General features: G+C 43.2%; 1 long non-coding RNA gene across 1 annotated transcript; it reads left to right on the top strand.

Annotated features, from left to right (window-relative positions):
• Positions 1-11,233: 11,233 nt before the first annotated feature.
• LOC124527076 (uncharacterized) lies at positions 11,234-25,573 on the top strand. The gene is made up of 3 exons (XR_006965800.1): positions 11,234-11,270; positions 24,325-24,696; positions 25,332-25,573. It is a non-coding gene; the product is annotated as an uncharacterized LOC124527076 (long non-coding RNA).
• Positions 25,574-25,812: the final 239 nt, after the last annotated feature.

Below are 25,812 nucleotides of genomic sequence, written 5' to 3'. Positions count from 1 at the left end.
TCAGCACAAGTCGTGACTGTTTTAACAAGGTTTTTTCCACTGCTTAGGTGTAGGAACAAGATAGATAGAGAGTTGGCTTTAACCAGGATTGGCATTTTTCCAGGCAAGTGATAAAGAAAGTGGCAATGGAGTTGTGGATGTACACCAAGGACTGATTGCAGTGAATGACCAGGGATTCTAGGCTGGATGAAGAAGAGAGTGAGGAGAGGAAGGGACAGTTGAAACACTGATGGGGCCAAAGGATCAGAGCTCCTGATGGGGTTGCAGAAGGGTTGGAGTCAGGCTATTATAATAAGTGAACTGGAAGACAAGAGGCAGTAGTCAAACAATGGAATGCTTAAAAATCAAGATTCAGAATTACAATACATAACCACGAGAATGGATGGCTGAGGTGGGTGGAGAAAAATCTCATTGGAGGTGAAGAGTTCAGTAAACTAAGTGGTCAGAGTGTCATATAGTTCATTTATGAGCTTATTGAAGTCACCACCAAGAAAAACGAGTCACATGGAAAGAAAGATAGTGAACCAGTTGCTAAAATTTTCAATGAATGAGGGGAAGTAGCTGGAAAGTTACAGCTGATTATGACAGGGAGGGATGGCAACTACTCTTTTTTTAATGTGTTTTAATTTATTTTTGAGAGAAAGCGAGAGTGGGGGAGGGGCAGCGAGAGAGGGGGCCGAGGATCCAAACCAGGCTTTGCACTGACAGCAGTGAGCCTGATGCAGGGCTTGAACTTATGAACCGAACTGTGAGACCATGACCTGAGCCAAAGTCAGACACTTAACCAACTGAGCCACCCAGGTGCCCCTTTTTTTAAATAGATATTTATATATATAACCAAGGAAGCACTGTGGGGGAGACAAATTATCACTATCTCCAAGAATTGTGTGAACTAACTTGAAGATAATACAGACACCCAGGAAAAGCTAAACAACAGCAAACATTGCAGTAGGGGAGGACAAAAAACACTGGTCTAAGGGTCAGAAGATATGAATTCTAGTTCCAGTCATGCTAGTAATTAGCCATGAGCTTAGGTAAGGTACATCACTTACCCTCACCAGGCTTCAGTTTCCACATTTGGATATGGATTAGATGATTCCCAGGATACCTGAGGGCCTAACATTCCATAATTCTATGATCTAAAATAATGCATATTTCACAAGGAAGTCAGGAAGAATAAGCACTATTATCCAGATGTTACAGAAAGAGGAAATTGAACCATGAAGGACTATATAATTTGCCCAGCATAAGACTGTTAAGTCAGGTTCATTGTCGTTTGTGTTAGATCTTACAGCGTGCAGAGTAGATCCCCTAATCTGTGTTTGTTTCCCTTCACTTAACACAAAGTTGTGTTTGTCTTTCCATTATCTCTATTTGGTTCTAGCTAGGTCATGATTGCATATGTCAAAGAACAAAGAAAGTACTATCAGAAACCGTAGCTGGAGCACCAATGTTTAACACAGCCCTGAAAGAACACATTTTTTACAGGAAGCAAAGAGGTGTGTTGCCCTCTAGGAAATGCATACCACTGTGGAGTAATTAGGCTGACGTGCATTTCCCTGGTGGCAAATGTAATGAAGGGGTCCAATAATTCTTGACATCAGCATAATGTTGGGGTGGGATTGGAAGTCAAGATTTAGAAGGATATGATTGGAATAAAGGGTATATAAACAGTTTTTCTTCTATAACAAATTCTTCCTTTATAACTAAAATGTTACTTCTGTAATTTTTAATATATGCAAGCACATTCAGTCATACAGTTAACAAATATTCATTGAGATCCAACTATATGCTAAGCACCATCATAAAAGCTGGAAATATTATGGAGAGTAAGACAGCTACAGACCCTTTCCTATCTCCCTTTGCCAGTGTATACTGAATAGAGTGGGAGGTGGACCTAAATAGGAAGATGATTAAGATATCTTTCAGAGTATGATCAATGCTATGGAGAATATAACAATAATATATCCCTTACCATGTAACAATATATTCCTTACCATGTTCTGCATTCTCTCCATTTAAAATGTTAAGTATCACAAGAGCTAGAACTTTGTTATATTATTCATCATTGTGCCCTCTGTGCCTCGATTAGTGAATTTTAACTGTGGGCTTCTTTAAATAAGGTTGTCAGGAGAGGTATCTCTAAGGAGGTGCCATCTGAACGGAGACCTAAAAAATGAAGAGTTTGCAGTCATGCAAAGAAGAGGGGCAGGGAAAGAGCAATGTAGAGTTCCCAAGAAAGCCACAACTTCAGCATGTTTTGGAAACAAAGAAGCCACTGTGGCTGGAGAGCTGTAAGGGCGGTAAAGTGTAACATAAGGTGAGGCTGAAGCAAGAGTCAGGGCTAGAATAATATTGGGCCTTGTAAGCCAAGGCTAGGAGGTTGAATTTTAATTAAATTGCTATGGTAAGCCATTGGAGGATTTTAATGAGGGATATTATATGACCTTACTTTTATTTTTTAAAAGTTTGCCCTGGCATCTATGTAGGTAATAGACTGAGGGAAGTGTGAGAGGAGGCAAGAGATGGGTTAGGTTGTGAGAGGTGATGGTGGTTTGGTGCAGGGCAAGAAGCGTTGAGTAGTTGAATTTGAGATCCATTCTGAAGGTAGAACAAACACCAGGACCAACTGATTAGTTGGAGATGGCATGTTAGAAAAAGAGAGGGGTCAAGAAAGACTCCAGTGTTTTGGCTTAAGTAACTTGGTGCTGGTGGTGCCACTAAGTGATAGGGAAACTGGAGGAGGAGCAGGGTTTTTCCAGGGAAAATCAAGGATTCCATTTTGGCCATGTGAAGCTTATTAGACTTCCAAATGAGTATGTAGATTATAAATGGTTGATATGTGAGTATGGCAAGATGTCAGAGCTGAAGATGTCCTTTTGTGAGTCATTGGCATTTCGATACTATGTAAAGCCATGTAGCTGAGTGAGATCACCAAGGGAGAACATGTAGATATGACAGCCAAGGACAAGGCCTTGAACATCTGTCATAGAACTCCCAATTTTGGCCTTTGAATAATAGGATATTTTATGTAGAACTGCATTTTAAAACCCCATTTGGGGGGCACCTGGGGGGCTCAGTCGTTTATGTGATCGACTTTTGCTTTTAGCTCAGGTCATGATTTCACAGTTCATGAGTTCAAGCCCCGCATCAGGCTCTGTATTGACAGTGTGGAGCCTGCTTAGGATTCTGTCTCTCTCTCTTAAAATAAATAAACAAAAAAAAATCCATTTTGCCTTTCCCTTTCTCTCAGCAAGTAGTAGGAGGCCATCTTGGAGGGAAGCCATCTTGGTGAGAACCTTTAATCACACAACAACCCCTGGAACTTGCCAGTATGTCATCAGAGACACAGAAGAAGCCTCTGGTCCCTACAATACCTCTCTCCCATAATGCAGTGTTCCTTGACTTCCCCAGGCCACAATGATCCCTCCTTTCCTCTATTTTCCTTTGAACCTCTCCTTTCCTCAGATTTGTACCTCTGCAGTCAGTCCTGTTAGTGTTGTAGCTATTTATGCAGAGCAGGTACTCTGTGTTTGTGTCCCTCCACTTGTACAAAATGGTATTTGCCTTTCCATCTTCTCTATTTGGTTCTAGGTAGGTCATGATTACTTATCATCCCCACTTTCAACTGTACATTGTAATTTCCTCAAGGGCAGGATATTCTCTTACATATCTTTCTATCCCTTACCATGTTCTACATTTCCCCATTTAGAAAGTAAGTACTACAAGAGCTAAGACCTTGTCTGTTATTTTCACCACTTTGAACTCTTTGAACCTGGAACAATGTTCTTGAATAAACAAACAGAATGGATGAATATAATAGCTGTTAGTAGATTTATGTTCTAGATAGGTGATCGGGAACCGTGCCTCAAAGCAAGACTTTCTCCCTTTTCCTTGATAGATGTTATCTCCCCTTTGGGTCCCCTTGAGCTTTACCATTCCCCACACTTAACACTGCAGCATAAAAAGGTGTTTCACTTCTCACCACCTTTATGGACTCTTTCCAGATTCTGCTGATGCTGAAGGAGATAAGAATAGGGCATGTGTTTTTGGTCTATATAATGCATATGCAGTGCTGATCTGTGGTAGATTGCCTGAAAGATGCCATTAACAATTGTTTTCATCTCTATGTACGCATGTTATTCTTCCCACCAGAGGATAGGGTTTATTTTCCTTCCCTGTGACTCTGGATGGCCATGAGACTTGCTTTGGCCTGTGGAATGCAGAAGTAACAGTCGTGTGAATCCAGGCCTACACCTTAAGAGGACTTGCAGTTTCCTGTTTTACTGTCATGCTTAAGAAACTTGGAATTCTGGATAACTTGAGACCACATGGAGAGAGAGAAGCCCAGGCAGTGTCCGGCCATTCCAGCCATACAGCTGAGGCATGAAAGGTGTGAATAAAGTCACATGGATTCTGTAGCTTCAGCCAGGCTGTCCCAGTGAACCGAATGGAGCAGAGAGAAACCATCCCTGGGGAGCCCCACCCACACTGCACAATGAGGAGAAATAATAAATGGTGTTATTTTAAGTGACTACTTGTGGGGGGTATTTGTTATATTGCAATAGATAATTAAAATAGGATCTGTTCCAGGATCCATTTTATAACAAAACTTCTGGAAACACACTGCATTTAAAAGCAGAACTTCTGGAGGCGCCTGGGTGGCTCAGTCAGTTAGGCGTCCAACTTCGGCTCAGGTCATGATCTCACGGATTGTGGGTTTGAGCCCTGTGTCGGGCTCTGAGCTGTCAGCACAGAGCCTGGAGCCTGCTTTGGATTCTGTGTCTCCCTCTCTCTCTCTGCCCTCCCCCCACTTATACTCTGTGTGTGTATGTGTGTGTGTGTCTCTCTCTCAAAAATAAACTTTAAAAAAATAAATTAAATTAAATTAAAATAAAAAGCAGAGCTTCTGCAATTTCTAGCAAAATTACAAATGCAATTATCCTTTGTCTCAGCAGTTTCCCTTCTAGGAATCTATTCCAGAAATACCCAGGCAAAAATACAATGAGAGGTTTTGGCTATTCATTGCAGCACCATGTGTAGTAGCAACAAACTTCAAACAGTTCACTTGTCTATCAGTAGAGGACTGGTTGAATAAGCTATGTAACATATGATGGAGTAATATGCAGCTATAAAAAAGAAATGCAGTATTCCTCTGTAAACTGTGGTGGAGTGATCACCAGGATATAACATTGAGTGAAAAAAAGCAAGGCAGAGAAAGTGTGTATGGTATGCTACATTTTTACTATTGTTTTTTAATGCAAGGATAAAATATAAAAATCTCAAAAGAAATTATTACCTATAGAGGGACAGAACGAATAGAGGTAAATGGCACAACAGAAATATAATATGCAAACTCCAGACTGTGAGAAACCTTATAGAACAACCAACCCAGTTTCTTCAGCAAATAATTTTTTTTTTTTTTTAAACCCAAAGGGGGGTCCATGGGTGGCTCAGTTGGTTAAGCATCTGACTCTTGATTTCAGCTCAGGTCATGATCTTACGGTCTGTGAGTTGGAGCCCTGTGTCGGGCTCTGCGCTGGCAGCATGAAGCCTATTTGGGATTCTGTTTCCCTCTCTCTTTGCCCCTCCCCAGCTTGCTCTCTATCTCTCTCTCAGAATAAAATGATAATAATAATAATATTAATAATAATAATAATAATAATAATTAAAAACCCAAAAGGGAAAGAATGAGAACCCAACAATTAAAAAGAGGGACTTGGAGCGCCTGGGTGGCTCAGTCAGTTGGGCATCCATTTGTGGCTCAGGTCATGATCTTGTGGTTCCAGGGTTGGAGCCTCTCATCGGGTTCTGTGCTGACAGCTTGGAGCCTGGAGCCTGCTTCAGATTCTGTCTCTCTCTCTCTCTCTCAGAAATAACTAAACATTAAAAAAAATTTTTTTTAAAAAGGAGGGATTTAACTGCATGTCAACCAATGCAATTTATAAACCAATTGTATTCTGAATACACCAATACAACTTGAATACAAGTTGTTTAGATAAACAAACTGAAAAGGTTTATGAGACAATGGGAAAATTGAAACACTAGTTAAAATATTTGATGATTTTGGGGCGCCTGGGTAGCTCAGTCGGTCGAGCGTCTGACTTCAGCTCAGGTCATCTCACTGTTCGTGAGTTCAAGCCCCGCGTCAGGCTCTGTGCTGACAGCTCGGAGCCTAGAGCCTACTTCTGATTCTGTGTCTCCCTCTCTCAGTCCCTCTCCCCCTCACACTCTGTCTCTGTCTCTCAAAAATAAATAAACATTAAAAAAATTTTTTTTTTAATATTTGATGATGTTAAGGATTTATTAAGTGTGATAATGACAATGTGGTTATATTCTTTTTTTTTTTAAGTTTATTTACTTATTTTGAGAGAGGCAGAGACAGCACAAGCCAGGGAGGGGCAGAGAGATAGGGAGAGAGAAACCCAAGCAGGCTCTGTGCTGTCAGCTTAGAGCCCGATGTGGGGCTCAAACTCATGAAATGTGAGATCATGACCTGAGCTGAAACCGAGGGTCCAACGCTCAACCTGAGCCACCCAGGCACCCCAGTGTAGTTATATTCTTAAAATAATCTTCAAATATTAGAGATACACACTGAAACTTTTTATGTATGAGCTGATATACACTGGGGGTTGCTTCATAAGAAATGCATGTATTACTGAAGTGAGTGAAGTTATAGATTAAACAAGATTTGCCAAGAGTTGATCATTATTGAAGCTAGATTATTGCTTCATGAAAGTTCATCGTATTGTCCTCTTTATCTTTATATATATTTGAAATTTTCCAAAATAAAAAGTTAAAAAAAAAAAAGAAGGGTCTCTGAGACCAGTGGGTTTATTTTTATTTTTTTAAAACATTTCTTCATTTTTGAGAGACAGACCATGAGCAGAGGGAAGGACATAGAGAGGTAGACACAGAATCTGAAACAGGCTCCAGTCTCTGAGCTGTCAGAGCCCAACGTGGAGCTCGAGCCCATCAACCACAAGACCATGACCTGAGCTGAGGTCACAGGCTTAGCCGACTGAGTCACCCAAGCGCCCCTGAGACCCAGTGTTTTAAGGGCACCGAAAACATTTTCTTCATAATAACATGCCTTACAAGTCTATCACTCCAAGTAACAGCATCTATGTCAAATGGAAGTTGTGTCTGTAAAACCATGATAGGTGTTTAGAACTGTGTGATTGACACCATGTAAGTGATATTAAAGTTATAATGAGTTCTCAGGAGGTCCAAGTCTGTCTGTTGTTTTTTGGGTTTTTGTTTTTTTTTTTTTTTTCTTAACAATTTCTTGTGTCATTGTTATCTCTGATACTTGGGAAGGTTTTAACTAACGTGTGAATAGTCCCCTTCTTGTTTTCCAAACATGTATCATTCATTCACTCAATCATTCAATACTCTTTGGCCAAGAGAGTTCTATGAGAGGTCCTGGTGTTAGGGAGAGGGTGCTGCTAGCCAAAAGAAGTCTCCAGCCCTACTGCACATGACTGTCAACATGCATGCCCAGATGCTTACAACATCAGAGAACAATAGAGGGCTGTAGAAGAGGTCTGTGAAAGACAGAGGCCCCATTGCTCTGCCTCTAGCAGGAGACTGGGGGAGAAATCTTGGAAGAGGAGGTGTTCGAGCATGCTAAGATGCTGGTTCAGGGGAAAGAATAACAACAGAACTGGGTTTGACTTATTTTGGAGGAAAGATATAACCTGATGCTTTTCACTTCCCCCAATTCTTTCACTTTCAGATACCCAAAGCCTCTCATCTCCTTCCTGCACTGAAATGAAAGGTAAAAATATCAGTGGTTCTCAAAGTGTGGTTCCTGGACCACAGCACTGCCATCCCCTGGGAACTTTTAGCAATGCAGATGCTCAAGCCCCACCTCAGACCTACTGAAGCTGAAACTCTGGAGCTGGACCAGTGATTTAACAAACCCTCCAGGTGAGGCTGATGTTCACTCAAGTATGAGAACCACTGGTTTAGGGAAAACCAGTAATGGTGCCATAAATGCAGTTTAAAGAAGAAAAAGGAGCCTGTTCTTTTCTCCAAGTTAAAAAAATTATGGTTATAGGAGAAACTTTGAAAGAATCCAAGGTAGAAAAATGGTTCAGCTTTGCTGAGGGCCCAACAGAACTGTGGTTGTGGAGAGACCAGTGTTCCACAAAAAGAACCACAATTACCAGGCTGGGCAGCTGCTGCCTACCACCCAGCAGTAAGACTAGAGAGAGCTAAGGCTTGGAGGGACCAGGCCCCCAGTCTCCTCTGAGATACCAGTCCTTGGCCAGAGATACTCCAAAGGCTAAATGTAGAGATTATTCTCTAAAGATGAGGGTATGTACACAAGGTATAGAGGTAATAAAACTGGTCAAATCCTTGTAAAAAGGTGTTAATTTCTCTTCACTTTTTCATATGGCTACTAGAAAATTTAAAATAACCTACATAGTTCACATTTATGGCTTGCATTATATTTCTGTTGGTCAGCACTGGTCTATAATGTGTATATAAAATGGAGGATAGATAGGAGACAAAATGTGACCATTTTTTCTCCAGCTCTGAGCAGGAGAGTGAGTGTCCAGAACCACAAACCATCATTTCTTATTTATGTGTCCTTTGTGTTTATACTGTGAAGATGCCTCGGTGATACTAACCATACAAATCTTGCAGCAAACATCTTTTATATCCTTGTTCGCAAAGCAGTTTTTCGATTCTAGAAAACAGACTCTCCTATCAGGAATCCAGCATGCATTCATTGGTTAAAAACTGGAACATATAACAGTATGTACCAACAATAGCCACTCCCACTTTCCCCATTTTGACTGCTTCAGACATAGTTAATTAACCAGGACATTTTTTCCTACTGACCCCAGACACAGCGTCAATGTCCTTATCAACAGAATGCTATGGACGAGCTTGTAGCTACTGAGAGCTGCTGCCGTGATGCAAAACTAGGTCTGCCTGACTCCAAAGTTCCTTCATTATGCCATTCAAGTTCCCATTTAATAACAGGTGCACATTAGCAGTTTCATTTCTAAATCAAGTCAATAAACTGTCTTTCTGATTTATATATCAGTTTCGTATGAATTTGGTTGGTATCAAATATGTTTTCGTATGCTGCCAGACTTGGATGGCTGACCTTACCAAGAGGCAGCCTCTAGATTAGGAATGGCCTGTCCAGAGCAGATACCCTTACTCTCCTCTCCCTTAACTGTGACAGACATTGCTAATCAATTGCGATGCTTTCTTTTTTTTTTTTTTTAATTTTTTTTTCAACGTTTATTTTTGGGACAGAGAGAGACAGAGCATGAACGGGGGAGGGGCAGAGAGAGAGGGAGACACAGCATCGGAAACAGGCTCCAGGCTCTGAGCCATCAGCCCAGAGCCCGACGCGGGGCTCGAACTCACAGACCGCGAGATCGTGACCTGGCTGAAGTCGGACGCTTAACCGACTGCGCCACCCAGGTGCCGCGATGCTTTCTTCTGTTGAGCCTAGACATCGTCTGAAAGTCCTATTTATTTATTTATTTATTTATTTATTTTAACGTTTATTTATTTTTGAGACAGAGAGAGACAGAGCATGAATGGGGGAGGGTCAGAGAGAGGGAGACACAGAATCTGAAACAGGCTCCAGGCTCTGAGCTGTCAGCACAGAGCCCGACGCGGGGCTCGAACTCACGGACCGCGAGATCATGACCTGAGCCGAATTCGGCCGCTTAACCGACCGAGCCACCCAGGTGCCCCTGAAAGTCCTTTTTAACACAGTAATCCAGGAAGGTACTGTCACTTGACCCATAAGATTCTCTTGATTGCTAGCCTGGATGGATAACAACTTCACAAAACAAATTTCCTTTGTGCCCAGCTGGCTTTCCTCAGGTAAAAACTTGACTTCTTTTCTTTTTCCCAGAAAGGTAGATAGGTTCCAAAACCAAAACAATGCCTTGTGGTTCACCCAAGGGGGTCCTGGGGAAGAACAATGGCATTTTAGGAAGTCAGTACTCAATAGGATGGGAGAATTCATATAACAACATGCTTTTTTGCTTGTCCAGAGGCAGACTCCCAAGGTTTGTGGACAGTGCTCTTCAAGTGCTACTACTATAACTGATTTAGAACTCAGCAGGAAGTTTTCATATGGAATTTACAACAATAATAGTAATAATACTTCCTATATCATGATTATTTGGGTTGCAAATAATACATAAGTTTCTACAGTGAGAATGTTGACACTGCAGCTATTCAAGAAACATAGGTACGCAGCCAGAAGGCAAATTTATCATCAGTGAGTGGTGTGGCAAAAAGGAAGATGTCTCAGGGGAAGTGACATGGACAAAATTTTCATATTAAAAAAACTCTAAAGTTACACTTACACTGTAAGTGTAAAGGATGAAATGTTAGAAGCTGCTCTAAACTTAGAATGACATGACAATTTGCCAGGGCAGAGAAAAGATGCTCTGAAGGTAAGCACTGTTCAAACACTCAAATTTTTTAGAGAAATAGAACATTTAATCAATGTTTCCAATGTTTTAAGTAACATTGTATCAAATAAATGTAACTTTTACCATTTTTAAAGCATCTCCATATGTTTATAAATGAAAGTAAGAGTTTTTAGTATTTTCAAAAAAACTTTCATGCAACAGTTGTGATTTTTCCTGTTAATTATTAAGATTGCTTGGTATAGCTTCAGCTGTCAGGGTCATTTTTTTGCTCCTGCACTATCCTGCAAAGTGAGGACTGAATGTGTATGGGTAAAACAAGAAGAAATTCAAAATGATAGGATTATACTAATGCTTTGGCAGTGTAAGTCTTTTAAAGTGTAATTGGAGTTTGAAAAAAAAAGGTGCAATAATATTGTAGACACATATGCCAATGCAAACCAATAATTCACATAGATATTTCAAAGGTGTGTGATACATTTGAGACAGAGATTATCTGGATATTCATTTGCTGGGGTGGGGAAGAATATAAGAAGAAAAGGCTGGAGAGCAGGTGTGAATCACTCTATAATGTCTCATCCTCAGAAAACACGGCAGCCACTGTCAAACTATCTTAACATTTGCTTCCTTAAAGAATATGTCTGTGCCAATTAGAAAGCCATTGGCTGCAGGTACATCAGGACTTCAGCTCCTCTTGCTGGGCATTTCTCTCGGCTCTCCTTTTACTTGCATATTGGCTCTATTTCAGGCGGGCAGCAAATGGTGACAGCTGTACCAGGCATCACATCCAAATGCCACGTCATCCAGAGGCAGCAGATAGGGGCTGTCTCTCCTACAGTCTACTTCTCAGAGGTAAAGAAAAGCGCTCCAACCTATTGGTCAATACTGGACCCCTGGCCACTGTATCAGTCAGGGTTCAGGATGGAAAACTAAAGCCACTCGATGCATCCTGGATCTAACAGACCTAACGTAGGATCTCCCACAACTCCTGGGAGAGCCAGGGGAGCAGAGTTTAGAAACTCTATCTTTAAAGATCAGAGGAGCTGACCCTGAACAACCTTAGCCTCAAACACCTAAGTGTGTAATTCCTTACATTTGTGCCAGGAAGCTGCGGGGACTTTCTCATCTGCCCACCCATGCAGCTACAACTATCTCTAGAGGAATAACACCGTCCTCTTTGCAAATCCTGACCCGAGGTCCTCTTGCGAGCAATGAGCTGGAACAGGGCAGAGATGGTCATTCTGGACAGCACGGATCCTCGACTTGGAGGCGAATGGTGGTACAATTCTGGTAGCAGACAGTCCAGTACACCCACCCCTGAAGTAGCTCCAGCGAGGGGAATGGGTTACTGGGATTGGCTGAGGCCCGTGAGGATTTCCCTTTGATCCTGGGGGGAGGGCGAAGTCACTCTCAACCCTGTCACTTGGGGGAGGGTGGAAATCTAGCCACCCCCTCCCAACTCAGTGGGATTTCCTTGACTAGCAAGGAAAATGGGGAAAAGCTGTTGGTTCGACAACCAGCAGCGCCTGCTCCATGCTGAGTCACACCATAATCGTAATTTTCTCTGCGAATAAACGTATTCGTTACCAAAGTAGCCCGCTATATATTTTAAGGAAATATGCTATACAACATTCGCCATGCATACCTATTATTACCCACAAGGTACAATCTCCTGCAGGCAGTTCAAATTCCAGGCTAAATTGTAAAATTATAGTCAGCTGATTGATAATGCATAGTGTTATTGCATTCAGTAAAAAGTTAAAGTTCCTTTTAGAAAAATTCCTCCATTAGCTCTTCTCCTTCAAACAACTGGCTAGATTTATTTGTCTGCTGCTCCTTTATATGCCTTACCAGCACCCCGAGCATATCCTAGACTTAATGAACTTATTTGCAGGGCTCAAATTTACAAGATCGGCCATCCCCCTTCCTGCTGCCTGTCTTCCTAATCCCCATTTGGCTGTCGTTTTACATCCCAGTTAATGCCATTCCAGTCTCCTCAGAGACTGTGGGACCAGTTTTCTCCTGGGAAAAGGGAAGCTGATAGCTCTGAATCCATTTGGGGGCTGAGGAAAGCAGGCAAATGTCAAGGATGCTAATTTCTGATCTCACCAGGGTCGTATACAGTACATCCTTTTTATAAGAAAGCCCTGAAGATGAGCCTTTGGGATGGTGGGGGGGGGGGGTAGTGCATGGAGGGATGTATCAGGAAAGTTATGTATGTGCAGGTGCCAGGGAGTGGCTTCTGTTCTAGAAGGGCCCCACAGCTCAGCGTTTCCTCCCACATGCCTCCTCGAATATGCAAGCTGCATATGTATTTATAACTCTGCAGTAAAAAAGTGAACTTTATTAGCAGAGATAACTGTCATAATTCAAGCAACTGTACTCTGCAGAGCAACCAGAGACTACAAGCATCAGGATTATATATGTTCAGTCAAATCATGTGCAAATGCAGGGGAATTATGAGTCACTAACTGGGCATAAACCAGGAAGGAGGAAGGGCTAGAATTGACTGTCCCTATAGGGGACTCTGGGGGTCCAGAGAACCTGTCGGAAAGCTTCTTCTAGGGGGTTGTTATATCCTGGAGGTTTTAATGACTTTATCATGCATTTTTGCATCTACCCATTCTAGTGGCGGGCCTCAATAAATGTTTGTGGACTGAATGAGTGAATGAAATGTTCACCCTGGCGATGTGCAACAGCCCCTGAATTGTTCTGTGTGTGTGTGTGTACATCTCCTCCCCTTCCTAGTCAAACATTTATTCTCAATCAGTGGAGCCACAGCTGTGCAACTGAAGAGCTGCACTCGCAATCACTATTAGCCAAGGGAGGCTCTGAGCCAGTGGTTCTCAGCCTTGGCTGCACACTAGAACCGCTTGGAGGATGTGTGAAGAGCCCAGTGCTCAGGTCTAACCTCAGATCAGTTAAAATCAGAATCTCTAGAGCTGAGGCCGAGGCATCAGAATCCCGAGACTGAGAACCACTGCTCTAACTAAGGGCAGCATGGAAACAGCTCTGGCTCAGGAATTAGGAGACCTAGAATCTATTCCTCATCACAAAAAAAAAAAAAAAAAAAAAAAAAATGCCAGTGCCACTTTCACGGAGGCCCAAAGTGCAGATAGAAAAGAAATAATTCTGATGCAACTTAGGAATTTGTTTTTGTACTCATCTGGAATTTGAGGAGGGGAGGGTGTGTCACATGTCTTGGGAATACATAACACTTCAAACAAAGTGATGCCATGCTGTGAAATGAGATGGGAAGCTAGTGGATGGCCCCACCCCGCCCTGGCTAGTGACCCCTCTCCAGCCTTCCCGCAAGATCTGGGGCTCTCCGCATGCTTCCCAGGAACCCCAGAATCCTCTCTGGCGGCCTCGTCTGGTTCTTGGGAAAGGCCGTGGGGAGGTAGGTAACTGTTGTTTGGGTTTGTAGACACCTTGGGGGAAGGGCGGCTGAGCTGGCACGAGGGGTAGGGGAGCTGTGACTCAGGGGAAATTCTAAGTTGCTACAAGCTGCAGAAGTGTGTGTGTCCGTGGGAGGTGAGAAAGGCAAACAGAGGGCTGAAAACCGTGCCAGGAACCTGCCTAGAGGATAATCAAGACTTGACTATAAATAACTGATGAACCGATGAACGCGTTAGTGAAGTTATTTTGTAAAGTAGCATAAAGGCAAAATGAGTGCTTCCCTTGAACAAATCCTCACGGTGTTTTCAGAAGGCAAGTGAAAAATGCAGGACCCCTGTCTGGTGGTGTGCCTCTGCATAAAGCTTTTTTTTTTTTTTTTCAGATAACTGAAAGCTCACCTCACAGATGCCACAAAAACCCAAACATTTTAATCGTGTAAGGGAAATATTTCTAAAATAGATTACATTCTCCCCAGAAATGGTGAACAGAGCATATAGTCATATAGTGGCTTTTGGTGGTCCGGGAAGCAGAGCCCAGATTTCCTTTTGAACCACCCTTCTCACACACCCTCAGTCCGGGCTCCAGGAGAAGAGCATGAGACCCAGGCTGAAGGCCATCATGGTGTCTTGTTTCTCCTGGCTACAGGTCAGGGTCTCTAGTGCATGGGCTTTGCGACAACTATTCCCTTTGCTTTGAGCCCTTTCTGGCTCTCACGCACTCAGGTATGTTTTGAATAGATACAATTACTGCAAGTCTGGCCCCCATATAAGCAGAGAATACAGAAACGAATTTATTATTTCTTTTAGTATCCTTCAAATTCACTTTGGAGTTTGAATATTTTCAAAAGATTTGTAAAACTGTGGCTATTCCATGACCTGAAAACACACTGTGGAAAAAGAGCTCAGGAAAGTAATCTAAAATAATCCACACCAAGTTTCCATCTCATTTCTTGAAATATTTTGTGCACAGTCCTATCCTACCTTGGTACCCTAGACATAGCAATATTGACATACCCACAGTGGCACAATAAAAAAAAAAAAAAAACAAAAACCAAAAAACATCATACCATTTATCCCGCAAACAGCTTTCATGAGACTCACATCATTATACACCTTTAAGAAAAAAAACTGTGTATTGTGGAAAATTTTATACAAAACCCTGTGTACCTGACTCAGTTGTGAAACTCCCCCAGGCCTAATGGTTTAGAATCGTGGGTGAAATTAAGCTCACTAATGGATCAAGTTCCTGTACTTGGTTCGTTGCTGAGCTAGTGAAGGGAGGTGGGATGCTGTCAGAAGCCACCACATCAAGATGTGACAAGGAGAGAGGAAACAGCCAAATCGCTCCCAGCTGTAGAGACGTTAAGTGTGGGGAAGACAGCCCTGTAAGCCTCACTAGGCCCTGTTCTGAGGGCCTCATTATTATTCCCCAGAGTGACAACTGAGGTTCACACTTGGTGTTATTAAGAAAAGTCTACAATTACGGCCACATGGCTTTTTTCCAAGGCAGGGACGTGTGCAGTACACTTCAGAAAGCTTGACATCAACGAATGGTTAGGTGTGGACACTTAAAGTAGCAAATTTGAATTACCTGGGAAGATCCTTTGTGCGGATTCCTCAATTCCAATTAATGGGATGGAAAGATTTTAAAGACAGAGGAGAGCAAGCATTCAGTTCCAGTTGTGTTATTAACTAGCTATGTGGTCTGGGAGCTCAGTTTCCTTATCTTTAAACTACACTGCCTGGTATGGTGGCCACTTGATATATATGGCTATTTAAATTTAAATTAAAAGTAAATAAGGCTAACAATTTGGTTCCCCACACACATGTCAAGCACTTGACAGCTCACATGTGGTGAGTGGCTATCACATCTGAGCGTGCAGATACAGAACATCTCCGCCATCCGCAGAAGCTCTACTGGTCTCGCCTGATCTAGATCCTAAGGAGAAAATATGTTTCATCTCTTATGCCACTGCCTGTTGATTGATAATAGTAATAGAAAAGATCTCTGACTTTTCTGCTCAGGCTGTGAGCCATCCCTGCCCTCTCTGAGAACTGCTCGCCATTCCACAGGAGCGGGCACTGCATAGCCATTTTGAACGCTGTCCCTACCTTTTAGATGAGGGCTGACAGGGTCAGGGGTAGTCACCTGATCTAAGCACAGTCAGTCAGAGCTTCTCCCTTGGGAATCTGATGCTGAGATTCAGATACAGTTGCTGTAGGAGGCTATAATTGGAATAAGAAAACATGGGTGCTAAGAGTGGCCACATGACCTCAAGCAGATTGGAGATGAAGAGAAAGCCTGACTGCAGAGAAAAAAAGTGAAAAAAAGCAGGCAAAAACATGCAGAGGTAAGGGACAGAGGCCTGATGGCTTTCTGGTTCCTGGTTCCTGGGGCCTAGCTGCATACTTGTGCTGGACTTCTTTAGGACACCCTCGTATGTTTCTGTGAATTTCCTCCTTATTTGCTCAAGGTGGCTCAAGTTGGTTTCTATTACTTGTAACTAAAGAGCCTTATCTAAAGCAGTAGTCATTTCTGGGAATGGAGAACTCAGAAGCCCTATTCAGACTCAGCAGAGGAATGTAGTGATGAATTGATGATGTCTGCCACGGGCACCAGTTGGGAAGTTGAGGCATCCATGCTAAATATTTGCCATTCCTGATTAGTCAGTCTCTGGATTGATCTTCAGTTCTCAAATTCCTTTTGTTTCTCTGGTGATTCTTAAGGTTTTCTTTTTCTGATAATGCTTGATGAATAACTTGTTTTTGTTTCATTCCCTAACATTTACTATTTACTGTTTTCATTGGTGAAATAAAGTATAATGACACTTTAAGACCTCAGAGAGGTAATAAATTGGAGGTATTAAGCATCAAAGTCTTCAAATTTTACATAAAATGTGAGCTCTAAATTCAACAAGCTTTCAGCAAAATGTGACTTTTAGTAATGCCGGCCAAATTCCCTGAAGCTGGTATCCTACAGATGTTGTTTAAAAATTACCATAAGGCTAAACTAAAAATCTAAATGATGTCAAATTTATCAAGGTAGTCAAGTACAGTTAATCTAAAGTAACTCCTTCTTATCTGAAGAAATTTAACCAAGATTTGCTTTTTAATTATTATAATGTGTTTTGTTTGATCCAGTGAGCTGTAGCTTTTTCCCATGTGACAGTTTTGATTGAATATATGAAAACCAAGGCAGGAAATTAAGTGAAAAAAAAAAAAAAAAGACTATTAGGTGTGGGACCAGAGGCAACAGCTGTAAGAATGCAGAGATAGGGCTACGTAACTAGCCAGGGCAAGCCCAAGACCCCACCCGTGGTCTAGAGATACTGGTTGAAAATGTGTTGTCAAAATGCACACAGATATGAGAGGTCAGAAAGCAAGACAATAGATCAAAATCATTTAGGGTCTGCACAAGAAAGACCTTGCTTGCTTAAGACCAGGTTGGGATGAATGGAAGAATTAGAAATATAGCAATTCTTTCTCTTACATGGCAAGGCTTTTACCAAGAAGCCTCCAATTAAACATCCTTCCTCTATAACCATTGTGGTGGACAGACCCTAGTATGGCCCCATTTTTATGTCCTGTATCATGTCCTCCCTTTGAGTGTGGGTAGGACTAGGAACTCACCCTAGAACATGGCAAGGGTGTCACTTTCATGATTATGTTGTTATATATCACTCATGATTATGTTATTATATACATATATAGCTCTATCTTGCTAGCATAGACTAGAGAGACTTCATTATGCCTTGAAGGAGTAAGCTGCCTTGTCACAAGAGGGCCTATGGAGGGGCCCACCTGGCAAGAAACTTTGGGTGGCCCATATTTGCTGACAGTCAGCAAGAAAACAGGCCCTAGTCCTACAATTACAAGGAGATCAATTCTGCCAACAGCCTGAAGGAGCTTGGAATCAGATCCTTCCCTAGTCAAGCCTCTGATGAGACCACAGCCTCTGTCAATACCTAGATGGCAGCCTTATGAGACTCTGAGCTTAGCTGTGCTTGGACTTCTGACCTACAGAGACTGTGAGAAAAAAATATATGTTATTTTGAGCTTCTAAGTTTTGGGTGATTTGTTATCCAGTGATTAAAAAAAAAAGTAATACACTTATTTTGACCACGGCCTATCACTGTAGTTTTCAAGGCTTTCTTTTAGCTGTGGAGACCTCTAGTTAAGCAAAATCATCCTTGGAAACCCAATACATAGGAGAAAATAAAAGTAGAACTGCTTCATTTTTAGCCAGGTAGAGGGCATGGAGCCTTACCAGCTGGGGTCTCCTGGATTTATAGTGACCCAAAAGGAAACTCTGTAAGAACAGTCTGAAAACCAGAAGGTGAATTGAAGAGAGCACATAAGGTTGCTGATCCAGCTACACTCTTCAGGCTGCAGGGAAGAGATGTACGCAGGTGACCTTCCAAGATGGAGTACAGTGGAGGCTGTTGATGCACTACCCAGAATCCTTAAATTTCTTTACTATGTCTGGTCACTCCTCCCCTGGCTTCAGCGTGCTTTTGCCTTCAATAGTCTGTACATGTAACTCTTTTTCTTAGAACTCTCTTTGGGCTGCTAGAGCTGCTTTGCCTAGGATCACAAGTAGGAGGTACCCAGGAGTTTAGGTATCCTGCTGAGTCCTTTGACAAAGGACTGATTGGTGGGGGGCTTTGAAAACCAGCCTCCCTCACCTGGAGTTGAGACAACCTCTGAAGTATAACTTATACTCCAGAATTTGCCATCTGGGTGAAGCTTAAGCTGCCCTCTGCAGACTGCTGAAATCATTCCCGGTTTTCCCCGTTCCCCTCTCCTGTCCTCCACTTCCTACCAGCTTTTCGGCAATAATTGCTTTGCACATTAATCCTCATATCAATGTCTGTTTCTGGGGAACCCCACTTGAGACATGGGAGTTTCCTGAGAGGATATATGAGCAACTGTTTTATCTTAACATCTCTGGGGCTCAGTATCTCTAAGTCCCTTTTTGGTCACATTTCAGTCTGGACTCCAGTACCCTGCCTGGTCCTTGCATTTAATTCTTATTACACATGTAATTAGTACATATTCTTATATGTACATAATTAAACATTTTTCGAAGCCATAGTTTAAATACTAATAACATTTTTATTTAACAAAGTAAATAAAATATTATTTTAACATGTAACCAATATTAAAAATATTAATGAGGGGTGCCTGGGTGGCTCAGTCGGTCAGGCATCCTACTCTTGATTTTGGCTCAGGTCATGACCTCAGGGTTCGTGAGATCAAGCCCTACATTGGGCTCTGAGCTGTTAGCTTGGGATTCTCTCTCTTGGGATTCTCTCTCTCTGTCCCCCCCCCAGCCCCTCCCCAACTCTCTCAAAAATAAATAAATAAACATTTTTTAATTAAAAAATAGGGGCGCCTGGGTGGCACAGTCGGTTAAGCAACCGACTTCGGCCAGGTCACGATCTCGCGGTCCGGGAGTTCGAGCCCCGCGTCAGGCTCTGGGCCAATGGCTCAGAGCCTGGAGCCTGTTTCCGATTCTGTGTCTCCCTCTCTCTCTGCCCCTCCCCCGTTCATGCTCTGTCTCTCTCTGTCCCAAAAATAAATAAACGTTGAAAAAAAAAAATTAAAAATAAATAAATAAATAAATAAAATAAAAATATTAATGGTATCTTTTATGTTATCGTTTAATACTAGATCTCTAGACTCTGGTGTACCTTTTTAATACATACAGCACCTCTCAATTTGGATGCTAAATTTTCATTGGAAAAATCCTTGAACTGTATTTGGATTTCATAAGATTTGCAACCTGAAATTTATCCAAAGGATCCCGGTGTGCTGTTTCGAAGGGGCACATGCACCCCAATGCTTATAGCAGCACTATCAACAACAGCCAAAGTATGGAAAGAGCCCAAATGTCTATCGACAAATTAATGGATAAATTATATATGTGTGTGTATATATATACACACATATATATAATGGAGTATTACTCGGCAATCAAAAATAATGAAATCTTGCCATTTGCAACCATGTGGATGGAACTAGAGGGTATTATCCTAAGCAAAATTAGTCAGAGAAAGACAAATGTCATGTGACTTCCCTCATATGTGGAATTTAAGATACAAAACAGATGAACATAAGGGAAGGGAAGCAAAAATAATATAAAAACAGGGAGAGTGGCAAGATAGACTCTTAAATACGGAGAACAAATTGAGGGTCGCTGGAGGGGAGGTGGGTGGGGGGATGGGCTAAATGGGCAAGGGGCATTAGGGAGGACGCTTGTTGGGATGAGCACTGGATGTTATATGTGGGAGATGAATCACTGGATTCTACTGAAATCATTATTGCACTCTATGCTAATTAACTTGGATGTAAATTTTTTTAAGAAAGATTTGCAACCTGCAAAGATGTAGATTTACACACCCAAGTTGTTACAAATATGCTTAATAGTTTCCTAATAACTGAATTGAGTACCAATTTTTTATTTTTTTTATTTTTTATTTAAAAAATTTTTTTAATGTTTATTTTTATTTTTGACAGAGAGAGAGACAGACAGAGCATGAGCGGGGGAAGAGCAGAGAGAGAGGGAGACACAAAATCCAAAGCAGGCTCCAGGCTCTGAGCTGTCAGCACAGAAACAGGCTCCAGGCTCTGAGCTGCCAGCGCAGAGCCCGACACGGGGCTTGAACTCAGAGACCACGAGATCATGACCTGAGCCAAAGTCGGAAGCTCAACCGACTGAGCCACCCCGGCACCCCGAATACCAATTTTTTTAATTAAAATAAAGTGAAATTAACTATTCGGCTTTTTAATTGCATGAGCCACATTTCAAATGTTCAGCAGTCACCTGTAGCTAGTGGCTACCATTTTGGACAACACGGCTCTAGATTCTCATCCCTCTCTCTTAGAGTTGGCTCTGGGGCCTCCAGGGGCTGATGGGAGTGGGGGGGAGATGCCAGTATAAGTCATGTCGGGCTGGTGTCGAGATGGTGTCTGCTGAGCCCTCAGGCTCCTGAACACAGAAACCTTGTTCTGCCACTCAATCCCAAAAGTGCTGTTTTCGGCCAGTTTTCCTGGAACCAGAGCCTGAGAAAGAGTTTCAGGTGCACACAGTTTATTGAGGGATGCCCTAGAAGGAAACTTGTAAAGGAGTAAAGGAAGCAGAGGAATGAACTGGTCAGGGATATGGTCTCAGGTAAATTCTAGCCTTGGTCTGATCTGTGGGAACTCTGCAATGTGAACTGCACTACAGAGTTCTCTCACCTGGAGAAAAAGGTGCTGGCTTTTATACCCCTATATCCTTCAGTCATTGGTTCCTTGGGGTGAGAATGAGGATGACATATATCCTAATTTTCTAGGTGAGGTGGCTCATTCAATAGCAATTGTCCAAAGAAGGTCACAGGTGGGAGCTTCGGGCCCTAGCACTTGCAGCAGCTGGGTGACGTGCGTACTAGCTAGTGAAGGATATTTGGACAGGATACCGATAGCCCATAGCCACCTAAGCACAGAAGGCCAGGCCAGGACCTGACAATACTTTCTGGCAATTTGGCCTCAAGCCCCAGCATGTTATCATAGTGAGCAGGGCTGGACCCTGGGGGCCACAGGGGCTCCCTTGCATAGAGAATTGAGGTCTAGAATCGTAACAAGTCAGGCATTCTCATTGGCTCTTTCTTTCTGGGTCAACATTGAATCTCAGCCTTCTGCATCACACTTTTGAGATGGCAAAGAAAAGTGGGAAAAAGGAAAAGCAAAGAAACTGAATCCCCAAAAGGAGATACAAACCCTGTGGCCCAGTATGAAGGCTTGTTCTTCATTCATTCCTCTAAGGAATATTTAGTTAGTGACTCTGCTGGGCCAGGCACCGTGTGAGGTTGTAAAGGCAAATTCCAAGGAGCGGTTCCAAGGCCATTTTGAGCAATGGCAGCGTGACTAAAATACGTGCTGTTGTAGAGTTTTTGGTGTCCAAAGGCAGCGATGGGCCAAGAGAGGTGGGGCTTGGGGAGAGCAAGGATAAGTCTAGGACAGTCTAGGTCACCAGGGAGTGCTGAAAAGTATAGCAACAGGCCCCAGCGAGTCTGCCAGGGACTCCAAGGAAAGAGTTGAGGTCAGTCTGGGGCACTGGCCAAGTGGCAGGGTCTGAGTAAGCAAGTTAAGGTCAGCTTTCAGAAGCCCAGGCCAAGAAGAAGGGCTCAGGCAGATGGAGGCCGGGCACAGAGGCAGTGCAGGGTGCCGGGTAAAGAAGAGGATAAAAATGTATTTAGCACTTAGTTCTTGCCAGCCACTTTGAACATATTTAATCCTCACAATAACCTTGCAAGATAAGTATGAGGCTCAGAAAGATTAAAACAGTGCTTCTCAAACTTTAATGAGCCTACGAATCACCTGAGGATCATGTTAAAATGCAGATTCTGATTCAACAGGGCTGAGGTGGGGCCTAAGATTGTAGACTTCTAACGAGCTCCTGGTGATGCTGATACTGCTGGTCCACAGACCATACTCTGAGTCTGGAGATGTTAAAACCCTTACCACAAAGTCAATGCTTTCATTATCATGAAGGGAAAGGCAGATCACGAGAGGCAGGAAAACAAAAGTAGTCTGGTTTGAGAGTCTAAATTTCCCAAAAACACAGTCATGGCTCCGGGCCCTGGGCCCTGGCCTGTGGCTGTCTTCCCGGCTGGGCATGGGCAGGGAGGTGTCCTGCCCTGAGGAGGGGAGTGGTCCACTCTGGATGCCTGGGGAGGTGGGGGAACTCCTCTAGGTGTTTTCCTGGGGGGACTCACTCATTTCAGTGCATCTGATCCTGTGTGTTTTAGTCATTGTTCATACGTGGCTTAATGATCAGTGAATTTGGAAAATATATTGTGGTAGAAATTCCTTTTCAGGAGGTGTGTTTAAATGGGTAGGCTTAGAAATGAAACCAAATCCATTTCTCAGAAGTTTTCTTAACCTTTTCTTTCTTTCTTTCTTTCTTTCTTTCTTTCTTTCTTTCTTTCTTTCTTTCTTTCTTTCATGATTTGTTCTTTACCTGAGACTTTCTCAGGGGTCTTATTATTAAATTCCTTCTCCATATCATTATGGATAATGGCATGAAGACTTACTGAAACATGTCTTTAGGGCCCCCGCTAGTTTTTCAATTGTGGTAATTATTATTACATTTTTTTTTAAACAGGCCTTGTATTCATAAGATGCTTAGAGCTTCTAGAATGCTTTCAATGACATTTTCTTCATTTTGATCTCCTTGTAATGCAAGAGGTCTGTGTTACTTCTCCAGTTGATCGAGGAGGAAATGGAGGCACAGAAAGGTGAAGTGAACTGCCTAGGGTCGCGTGGCTACGTAAGCGGTGGAGATAGTAACAATTTTGAGCACTGGCTGGTGTCAGGCGCTGTGCTAAGAGCTGTATATATAGTAGGTCATTTAGTCCCTGCCCCAAACCCATTATTATCCCTCATTTTACAGATGAGAACACAGAGGCCCAGAGGGATTACCTATTTATTCAAGGTCGCACAGGTACCAAGGGGTAGAGCCAAGGTCTGAACTGAAGCAGAGGTGTATCTACGTTCTATGCTAGAAAGGGAATGTTGCAATGTTTGCAAAAACAAAAGCAAAAGCATATATGAGGGTTTCTCCAGCTCTGTCCTAGAGTAATGGTGTCCTGGCTGGCCACAGTGAAGACCATAGGAGGCTTGGATTATCATTCTCCTATACAAGGAAGGGCTTTGCCAGGCTCCCCAAATGGGTGGATGGTAAATAAGTCCTCTTAGAAGCATCTGTTGGGCCCAGCCAGCACTATGTCTGAGAGTATCTGACATTTATACTTTGGTGCAGGGCCAGCTCCCAAACACTCCCACCCCAGTCTGCCCCTTACTTCTTCTGACTCACCTTGCTCAGCCCATGTGCATGCCTGGGCACCTGAATCAGAGTCTCAGCTGAAATCAACTTCACCCAGATGGTACAACCGAGGAGACTTTCAGGAGGGATCTGCTTACAAAGGTGTGTTCAGGTCAAGGGAACAAACAGGATGTTGAGGCACCCAGAGACTGGCGGGAAGATGTTACCACCCTTTTAGGCTTGGAAGGAGAAAGGGACAAAAAGGTCGTCTTACCAGAGCTCGTGTGAGCTGGAGCCATTGAGGAGCTGTGGCTGTGGAGGGGTGCAGCCAAGGCCACAAATACGGTGCAGAGCTGAATCCTCTCTTCTCCCACTTTCCAGTCTCCGGCCAGTGCCTCTCATTGCTGAGTCCAATCAGTATCCACCTGACGAGGGAGCCCAGCTGATGCAGTCCCCTGGGATCAGTTTCCCTGAGCGCAGAGCAGGGCAGAGGAAGGGGGAGAGTGCATGCAGGAGAGCAGGGCCAGGCAGAGAATAGCCAGCACATGACCACATCAGTTGTTTACCTCACAACCCAGACACTAGGCAGACCCCCTACCTCCTCCCCACTGCAGTCCCACATGTTGGGCTGAACCTCCCTATCATGCATCATTTACTCCCTTGGCTCTGAGTTTTCTGACCCCAAGTTCTTTTTCCAAAGAGGCTCCCCTGCTATGAGGAAAATGGAAGACTGGCCAACAGGAGCGTCCTGATGTGCTTGAGAGTGGATTTGCTGGATGTGTAAGCTGGTTTTCAGGAATTTGAATTGCTCTGGTGTGAAACTGAGTGTATGCCATGCCTGGCTGACGGAGAACAAGAACTTACAGACTGAGAGAGGCAGTGGTGGGCCAGAAGTTACATCACGGTGCCTGGAGCATCATGGCCCCATAAAGAACAACAGTCTGTGAGGTCCACACCTTCAACATTTGAATGTTGAAGAAGGCTCTGAGTTTATGTAAAGCCTTTGACGTTGTGAGAACAGACTTAGAAGCCAGATTGCTTGCATCCAAATCTAGACACCACCACTTACTGGGTAAGTTACTTCACTTCTCTGACCCGCATTTTTCTCCTCTATAAAATAAAAGTAATAAAAGCACCTACCTTGTTATCTGTTGCCGTATAACAGATCATCCCCACAGTTACTGGCCTAAAGTCACAGGAGTCTATCAGGAATCTGCAATTTGGGCAGAGCTTGTCTCCGCTCCATGCCACGTCTGGGCCCCCAGCTGGAGTGACTCAAATGGCTGGGGCTGGATCTGCTGAGGGCTGGCTGGGCATTTCATTCTCCCTTTGCACAGAGCCAAGACTCTCTATGAGATTTCTCATGTGGTACTTCCAGCTCGTGGCCTCAGGATAGACGTGCATCTTACATGCATTTCAAGGCACTAGGAGCAGGTAATCTGGAAGAATAAAGTAGAGGTTTGGAGGCCATTTTGCTCTAATCCAGCAGTCACACAATCTACTAACACCAAATTCTATTTGTCACACAGGCCAGCTCTAATGCGTTTGGGAGGGGACTCCGTAAGGGCATCCTCACTGAGTGGGGAGCAGTGTGGAAGCTGGGTAATAAGACTGAGTGCGCGAGAGGGCTGTTCTGGGGCCTCCGAGGGACTTGTCAGGAGCCATAGCTTATTGTGGTTGACTAACTCTTAGGCTTCCATTTTGCAGAGTGAAGTATTGTATCTGAGAAGATCTGAAGTGCTCGGGGCAGCAAACAGGGCTTTGGAGGCTGTCTGGGGAAGGAAGCAGGGAGCAGCAAAGGAGCTGACTAGAAGAGGATTTGGAAGGGAACCAAGATACCCCTTAGGAATTGAAGAAGTCTTGTGGTGTGTGAGGTCAATCCTCTCTCCATTCTCTCCAACAAAACCTTCAGTAAATTGTCTCTTCTGTGAGTGCATTGTGGATCTGTCTTGAGGGGCACATCGAATGGTGAGTTCTGTTTCCAGGAGGTTCAGGGTGAGAGCAGGTGCTGCCCAAGGGAGCCTGGTTACACTGGGAACACTAAAGAAAGGAAAAACTAAGCAAATAACTGAGTGAATACGTGAACCCTGGAGCTCCCGTGATCCTCCACTAAATCATAATCTCTGGCAAGGCCTATAATCTCTTCAGTCCAGTCCCTAGCCAAATTCTGGAACTGGTCAGCCTACCT

Source organism: Lynx rufus, unplaced genomic scaffold (assembly GCF_022079265.1).
Source record: "Lynx rufus isolate CCGP_SWC_20201006 ecotype Redwood Valley unplaced genomic scaffold, mLynRuf1.p SCAF_5, whole genome shotgun sequence".
NCBI classification, from domain to species: Eukaryota; Metazoa; Chordata; class Mammalia; order Carnivora; family Felidae; genus Lynx; species Lynx rufus.
Note: the sequence above shows the minus strand (reverse complement) of the source record. Positions and strands in the feature narration are given on the sequence as shown.